Source organism: Peromyscus leucopus, chromosome 17 (assembly GCF_004664715.2).
Source record: "Peromyscus leucopus breed LL Stock chromosome 17, UCI_PerLeu_2.1, whole genome shotgun sequence".
In the NCBI taxonomy this organism is placed as follows: Eukaryota; Metazoa; Chordata; class Mammalia; order Rodentia; family Cricetidae; genus Peromyscus; species Peromyscus leucopus.
Genome location: NC_051077.1, coordinates 10,901,626 through 10,910,002, shown reverse-complemented (window position 1 = coordinate 10,910,002; position 8,377 = coordinate 10,901,626). Strand labels below are relative to the sequence as shown.

The window sequence follows — 8,377 nt, the reverse complement described above, 5'->3', positions numbered from 1 at the left end:
GCCCATTAAAGGAATAAAATATGAAATTTGTTTTCTATTATGCTACTAGATTTTCCTTAAGCCCAGATGACTTTTTTTTTTTAAATGCCCTGGACTTATAAACCAAAGCCTATCTGCACAGCCTAATAAGACAAGACTCTTTCTGCTCCCAGTTTAAGGGATTCCAGCCCAAATTTCCCTCCCCCACCACGGCCCTGTCAAGAAGATTAATGCCCTTTCTCCAGTCTGTGAATGGGAGGCTGGGCCACCACTGACCTTCCGAGGAAAATGTTCCATGTTTTCTTGCATGGGAGCAAGAGATCTGGGTGGAGTAGAAGCATGTATACACACACACACACACACACACACACACACACACTCACCAGAACCCGCCAAAGGGAGGCTTCTATTCTCAACCAGTTTTATAACTGCATTAAAACTTGTCATAGCATCTAAGTGAAAGAATTAGGTTTATCGTCTGCTGTGCTGGGGAGCTGCCAGGGATAGGAGACCAAAGTTCAATCTAATAGTTATTCCCCCAAATTTGGTGAGCCTCCCCAGTTGCTTCTTTTGGTCTGTAACTCAAAATTTACTGACAAGAAAGCAAGAATGAATCCAGTGGGCACCTGCTGAGTGCACAGCATGTGCCAAGCCTATGCCGGGTAAGAATGCCAAGGTGTTGGAGACAAGACCCTCCTGCAGTCATCCAGCATGCCTCCGCAACCTGCTTAGGCTTTGTCTGGATCCCTGATGCTCTGCGTTCCCGACTCCCAGCCTGACTGGCTTTCCTCACCACTCCGTAGGTTCTCCTAGGAGCTTTTCCTCCTCATCCCCCAAGTTACAGAGAAGATAGAGGCTGCCTTTGTCCGCACCGTGCCCCCCCACCCCACCCCGCCCCCACCCCCCCGCACCCCAGCCTCCCAATTCCCCCTCCGTCAGACTCTTAATACATTTCTACGTGTTTCCAAGCACGTTTCTGTAGACTGAAATAGCAAAAAAACCTCTCAGGGCTATTTTGTAAGGGGTGCTCTTAATGGATTTAAGTAAGATAATCATTTAAAACCCGAACAGGGCTTGCCAAGATGCGCTCACCACCTGAAGGGTGCTCATACTGCCTACCCACAAGGCCAGTTGGAAGGGCCCTCTGGATTTCTGCAGCCCAACTGAGGGGATGTTCGTCTCCGTCATCATGCCGCAGTCTCCCCAGCAGCAGAGGCCCTGGCACACGGCAGGTATGTGTTGGTTAAATGTTTATTGAAATTACTCAAGGGCTACTCCGTTCTGGGTGCTGATCTCTAAGGAGCTGGAAGCGCTGGTGAGCCCAGGAATTTGCTTGTAAAAGAAGTGCCAAAGACTCCACAGTTCTCAGTGTTGGCACACTTGCAGGCTGGCAGCCTTGTGATCTATTAAAAAACAACAATAAAAAATACCCATGAAGATGGCCACTCAAGGCGCTGGGGCTGGAATGGAGAGAGCGATGACTGTGGGAAATACCTTTAAACATATATGAATGCACTACACAATGACCGGGCCATTTTACATTCACCAATTAGTGTCTCTATGTGTCACTGACAGAATGAATTGTTTCTACCCAGACACGGTAGCAAACACCTATGGTCGCTGCTACTTGGGAGGCTGAGGCAGAAGAATTGTTGGAGCCCAGGAGTTCAAGAGCAGTCCGGGCAACATAGCCATCAATACTCAATGTCTTTGAGTAAGCGCACTCATGAATGAATAAAATGAATGAATAGATGTTTTTACGAATGAAGTTTTTAAAACTTTCAGTCACCTCAAAACCAACCTTCCAGAGGCTTTAGAAGCTTCTTCTGACCAATGCTTTTCTTCCCTCAAGCCATCCATCTGTTTCTGGTGTTGCTTTCGTGTCCATTCCAAACTTAAATGTGTGTGGTTCTGAGTGGCCACTGTCCAAAGTCCTTGAACAGGAAGGGGAAGACCCAGCTATGTGCCATCCCGTCAGCTGTGAAAACGGTGTGGCTGCATCCACGGGCATGTAAGGAAAGCTCGAGGTGCCAACCTGAAGGTGCCGTCTCTGCCAGCACAGTAGTCCCAGGTTCAATCCTGCACATGCCACACCGACCCGGATACCTCGACTAGGTCCATCCTGCCCACCGAGGCTGCTTCTGACCTCCTATGGTTTGGTTCATAGCCCTCCCTCCAGCCTCCCCCCCCCAGTGCACTCTGCTCTACTGCCAAATCATGTTCATCTTCTCCCGGGCAGCCACAGCCTCCACCCCCCAGCTCCCGCTACTCAAAAAGCTGAGCACTGTTGCCTCCATCCATGGAAATCCCTTCGCCTACTTCTCTGGGTTCAAATCCTCTGCCCCCATCTAAAGGATCGCTTCTCCGATTGCACGTCATCATTTGTCCTCTGCTGTGTGGCCCTGTGGTCTTGCCGATTGCTGTATGCATGCATTTAGCTTAAGCACCCTCCTAGACCAGAAATGTATAAAGAGCAAGGACAGAATCTTGTGTATTTACCCACAGTCTTGCACAATGCTATGTGTGGACGGATAGGTGTATAAAGGAGGGAAACGGGAGGGACTAGGAAGAATTAGGGAATAAACAAGGAATGAATAAACACAAGGCTGCCATGAGACATTTGTCAGGGTCCCACTTAGTAACCAGAGAGGGCTGGCACTCCAAAGATGGCAAGAGAATGGCTTCTCCTGACCCTCCTTCCCTGCCTGGGCCTCCCTTTGGGGTTTTCAATACACCGGCCCGAGCTTATTGAGAAAACAATACGCAAAGGCCAACTGAGGCGGCCCGCCGAGGGAAATCCTCTTGTTTAAGAACCACTGCCTTGCAGCAGTAAGTCAGGGACAAATCAACCTGCTTCACCCCTTCCTCTCTGACACCCCAGAAGCTAGATGTGACCACACACAGTCCCCTCAGCCAGGGCATTGGTGGTTGTCACCGACAGTGACAAATCCTCTAAACTACACAGGCACACTGAAGCCCGGCCTCCTGCAAGAGTCCAGCACGGAAACCCACTCAGCTAGGCAGTGTCCTGGAGCAGGTCCGACTTCAGTGCCCTGCTGGATTTATGTCTGGGTGGTTGTATGCTTCTTCTCATCTCATACGCCCTGACTTTAAAAGAGAAGCGAGAAACCAACCAAGAAAACAGACGTCAGGATCACAGTCAGGAAGCGTTCCCAGGAATAAAAGCAGGGGTGGCTAACACCGTCATTTGGGTGACAGTTTTAGAAAAATCAACACAAGTCACTCTGTCTGTCCCAAGTTAGCCGACATTACACTTCCCAGCTCCCAGCAGCTCTGAGCCTGGGCTTGCAAGCTGGAGATCGCCCATACTTGCTCATCAGTTGACGAAATTCACAAAACCAAGGGACCCAAAGTAATCAGTCTTTACTTGGCTGCTCTTTGCCTTCCCTGGTTACAGAAATATGTGGGTGGTGTGGAGACTAAAGCCTCCTGGGGTCCTCAGAACACAGCACCAGCTCTGAAAGCCCATAGATTTCTGTGCTTTTTACATTCCTTGCTCCCTGTGACCTTCACAAGTCACAAAACAGCTTAACCTCAGGCTCCTCGTCTGTAAAGTGGGGATAATAGCAACCCCTGGTCAGGTTGCCATAGAAACTAACAGTCTTTGAAGAGGCGGGAAAGCAGGGCGCCTCCCTTGAAGGACAGTTTGGTTAAACGAGCATGGAACAAGGGCATTTCTTCTTTCCTCCTACCTTCCAGACCCTCTGACTTATCCCAGGCTTTGGCCACTACTCCCGAATGCTTCTCTTTGAAGCCCTCCCAGGCCGGCCATGGCTGTGTTACCTCCTGACATGAGCTATCTGGCTGCCCGTTGCTCTCTGGACCTACAGCACATCCGCACCCGCTCCCTTTGCCTCCGGTTGAGATCAGCCCCCTTGGAAGTACTCAGGAAGGGTAGAGCCGCCTGCCCAGAGTTGCCACTCCATCCCAAATGCCTGTCCTGTCTAATCACCCTTCTACCCTGGCACAACGCCAGCTCTGTCACATGTCTGAAATTTCTTATTTAATCCTCACAGCGAGGCTGCGTCACAGGGACTATTGCTGTCCCCTACAGATAAGGGACTGGAGCCCAGAAAAGTAACTTGCTCAAGGTCATACATAGTAAGTGGGGGAACCTCCACCTGGGCCCAGGGGTTCTGGGACTGAGGCCTCTTCCTCTCCCTGACCCTGGGTACCCCAAGAGTGCAGACGGAAGGAACAGCTCACACCAGCATCGTGTCAGGGGCTGGGGTTTCCTGTCAGAAATCTATGGGCTTTCAGGGCTGGTGCTGTGTTCTGAGGACCCCAGCAGGCTTTAGTCTCCACACCACCCATACATTTCTGTAACCAGAGACGACAGTAGTACTGTTATTTGTAACAGCAAGCCTGGATAGTATCGTTTCGTGCATTTTGTTTTTCGGATGAAAACTGTGTAATGCCCTCAGTTCATTGAGTTTCTCAGCGGTAACTTCAGACTCAATCAGTTCTGAAGCTCTGGATCCGCAAAGCCTGCTGGGGCTGCCTAGCTTCCAGAGATCAAGCTCAAATATACCCGGGGAGTCGAATCAGCCACCTTCAGGATGGCGGTTTCTGCGAGGTAATAAGACCCCATTTACTCAAGGACCTCCCCATGACCTCCTGCGTCCATGTTGAGTTCAGCCAAGCTGTGTTATCTCGGACAGCACCGCATTGGCTGGCGGGCAGATAAGCCAGGCGGCCTTTATCTGGGCTCAACTGTTTGTTGGTAAGGAACAGAGGTTGAAAGGATTATGTAGAGGCTGGGGACGGTGATTTAGGGTTGGAGATATTGATGCTCAAGGGGCTGTCAGGGGTGGGTAGAAAAAAATGTGCAGAAAGGAGGGGAAGCCCGGGGAGTAGGGTGCTGGAGGTCAGGTCTGAAGTCTGAGCACCGCCTCTTCCACCCAGAGAGCTGCTAATGCCCTGACTCCAACGGTGGCACTTAAAGCTGTCCCACATGCTGGGCACTCATGACACTGTCAAGAGTGTCAAGGACGGGGAGGCAGAAATCTCTACAAAGCATTTCATATCTAGTAACTGCAAAGTCACCGGCACAGAGTGACCCAGAGCTGCTGCCGCCGTCCCATGACTGTGATCATCCTCAGTACTTATCCAGGGCATCCTTTCCGTATGAGATCACTCTTTCATCCTGTCTCCCCAGAGCATAGAGCACAGGTTGATTCTTCCCTATCCCTGCTCCACTCTTTTCCAGTGGTGAAGGGACCACTGAGTCACAGAGGGCTCCAACAGACCTCAAACGACCCCCTCATTCCTCTAGTGAAGTGACCTGATCCACCCCGCTCATCCTCAGAATCTAGTGATGATGACCTGTACCTCGTGTCCTCTCTTATCTGAAGTCGAATCCAGGAAACGGTCATTATTCATTTGATATCAGAGACTGTAAGAGAACAGGGCTCTCAGGAAAGTCTGAACACGGTAACTCGCATCTACCCTTTAAGTGTGCAACATCTTGGGGCCAGAAAGACTCTTCTTGGTTGGAAAGGCCTTAGATAAGCCGTCCAGCGTAGTGAGAAACTGCCAGTTCCTCATTGATGTAAACAACTTGGGCCAGAGAGATGGCTCAGTGGATACAGTGTCTGCCTCCAAACCTGATGACCTGAGCTCAATACCCTGAATCCACATGGTGGAAACAGAGAACCAATTCTCCTGGGTTGTCCTTTAACTTCCACACACATGTGACAGGTCTCACACACTAAACAAACAAACAAACAAAGGCAAAAACCTCGAGACTTAATGACTTGATTCACACATCGGGTTGGTGGCAATCTGCTGCCAGGATGAAGCCTCATGTCTCTCGCTGCTAGAAGCAGCTCAGACTTTTTCATCTGGTGACAGTCACAGGGTTCTAAAGACAAAGAGGACAAGTGATGGTCAATCTATTTGTGTTACGGCACCAAAACAAGTGACCCGGCAGAGCCCTGTCACAGAGTGGAAGGGAAGAATGTGAATCCAAGGAGGGGACAGATTGTGACTTTTCTTGCCACCCATGGCAGCTGTTGACTAACCATCAAGCGGTCCATTCCATTTAGCATATTCCCTTTGGCAGAGTCAAGAGCATCACTTCCCTACTTTGCCTGACTTATAATAGCTCAACAAATGCTTCAGTGGATGCCTAGACGAATAAACACACATTGAACAAAAGACAGGATGTATGCATGGATGGATAGGCAGATGGACAGATAGATGGATGGTCTGATGGGTAGATGGGTGGTAGGGTATAAAAGGGTCTAAATATTAATGTTCAAAGAGCCTATGGATGTCCTCGTCTTGGGGAGAGGATTCTGGAATTTTGAAACATATGAGAAAGACACAACTCTTTAAAACACCGAACCAAGCTAAGGAGATAACTCAGTCTAGAAAGTACTCATCCTGAGAGCACAAAGGTCTAAGTTTGATTCCCAGAACCCACACAAGGAAAAGAAATGCAAATGAACTGCCAGGATGGCTCAGAGGATAAAGGCACTTGCTGCCAAGCCTGACCCTGTGAAGCCCACACGGAGAAAGAGGGCCAACTCCCACAGGTCATCCTCCCAGTCATACACATGTGCCACGCATGGCACATGCCCACTGGACTCAAACAAACACACTAAATAAATAAATAAAATGTCATTTTGATTGGCCCAGAGACTCACAACTGGTCAACATTCGGAATAAAAGATTGGCATTCTCAGCCCTAAACAGGACATCTATCACACACATACACACACACACACACACACACACACACACACACACACACACACACACTTACTCCCAAGGCTCAGGGGTCATCGTGGAAGATGGGGCAGAAAGGTGGAAGAGCCTGAGGCAGTCGATGACTACAGTGAGACAGTGTTTTCCAGACATAGCAGGAAGAGTCACACACATAAACTCACAGCAGCTATGTGCTGCCATGCATCAGACTCAAGATCACAAGATCAAGCCAGACAAAATCCCAGCATGGGGGAGTCAGGGGGGAGTGGGGGGCGTGTGACTCATGAATTCCCACCCATAGCTGAGGAGCTATTGACAGTTGATGGCTGCTGAGGATGAGTTTCTCCAAGGATGAAGCTCCTGAGAGACTGTCCATACTCCACTAGCTGACCCTCATCATTGCGTATGCTGGCATTGTGCTCAGTGAGGTTGTTTTGTTTTGTTTTGTTTTGTTTTGTTTTGTTTTGTTCTTAAAAAGAGTGCATGAAATTGGGCGAGAACCGTGGCAAGGATGGGATGGAGGGAGAGTTAATTGTAAGGAAGGATCTTGATCAAAACGTATCCTCTGCATGTATAAAATCCTCAAAATAAAAAGAGTCAGACATGATGGTGCACACTTGTGATCCCACCCCTGGGGAGGCAGAGACAGCTGGGTGGTCCCTGTCCCGCCCATCTAACCCCCATCACAAGCGCTAGGCCAGTGGAAGATCCTTTCTCTGCCGTCTACGACCACCTCTTTGTAAAACAACGAAAGTAAAACCTGTTGTGCTACACCAATTTTTCAAGCAAGTCTATTTTTACCAGGAGGAGGGAAGCCCCGGCATCCCCCCCCCCCCCCCCCCCCGCAACACTACTCCCTATAAGCAACCTCCACACAGTCCTGACTGCCCCACCCCCAACCCAGCTCAGCCCACCGAGCTCATGTCCTCCAGCTTAATTCGTTTTCTAGATAGATGGAGCAAAGAGCTAGCAAATATTATTTATGACTTTGTGATAAATAAGCCTTTTACAGGAGTGATTCCAGGAGCTCTGGTGAATTTCAAGGATGACTTTCAGCGAGTTTCAAAGGTCGGGTCAGCCTGGATAGTAAGCCCATAGTATTTGCCATGCGGTTCATCTGTTTTGAATTATTGGTCTTACCCACTTTCAGCTGGCTCTCAATGGACTGGCTGTACTTTAGCTAGCTCGATGGCTGTATTTTTATTTCCATAGTGGGAAAAGGCTTTAATAATTATTTGTGCCGGACTGACAGTGGTAAAGGGTAAAGAGATCATAATCAGACTGAAGGCCCTGCAGATGTGCAAGGCAAGATGGGTTCCACACTCCCAGCCCCCATCCCACCCACCCTCTCCCCACACATGGAGCACCTCCTCCTGCTGACCAGAGAGGGCACAATTCAGAGCCCGGCCACACAGGAGCAGGTCAAAAAGGGCAAAGCATTCCCAGAAAGCCAGGAAGTCCTGCGCTTGGCTCGGCCTTTCTCTGCCTGTGCATGCATGCATGCATGGCTGCTGACCCTGCGCAGATACTACCAACGTGGATGCTTGGCAGCAGGGATCCCATTTCACCCATTGCCACATGCTCAGCGGTCCACGACGTCCTCACTGAACGCATATGCACTGATGGAATGGTTTGGAGCTGACCTGGGCTGAGTTCTGCACGCTCC

General features: G+C 49.7%; 1 long non-coding RNA gene across 2 annotated transcripts; it reads right to left on the bottom strand.

Annotated features, from left to right (window-relative positions):
• Positions 1-1,258: 1,258 nt before the first annotated feature.
• LOC114705741 lies at positions 1,259-3,870 on the bottom strand. Of its 2 annotated transcripts, none has more exons than XR_003736432.2 (4): positions 3,784-3,870; positions 2,915-3,083; positions 1,781-1,913; positions 1,259-1,382 (listed from the first exon to the last, which is right to left on the bottom strand). It is a non-coding gene; the product is annotated as an uncharacterized LOC114705741 (long non-coding RNA). The 2 variants fall into 2 exon arrangements; XR_003736433.2 differs by having other exon boundaries at positions 3,693-3,859.
• Between the last annotated feature and the right edge of the window lie 4,507 nt (positions 3,871-8,377).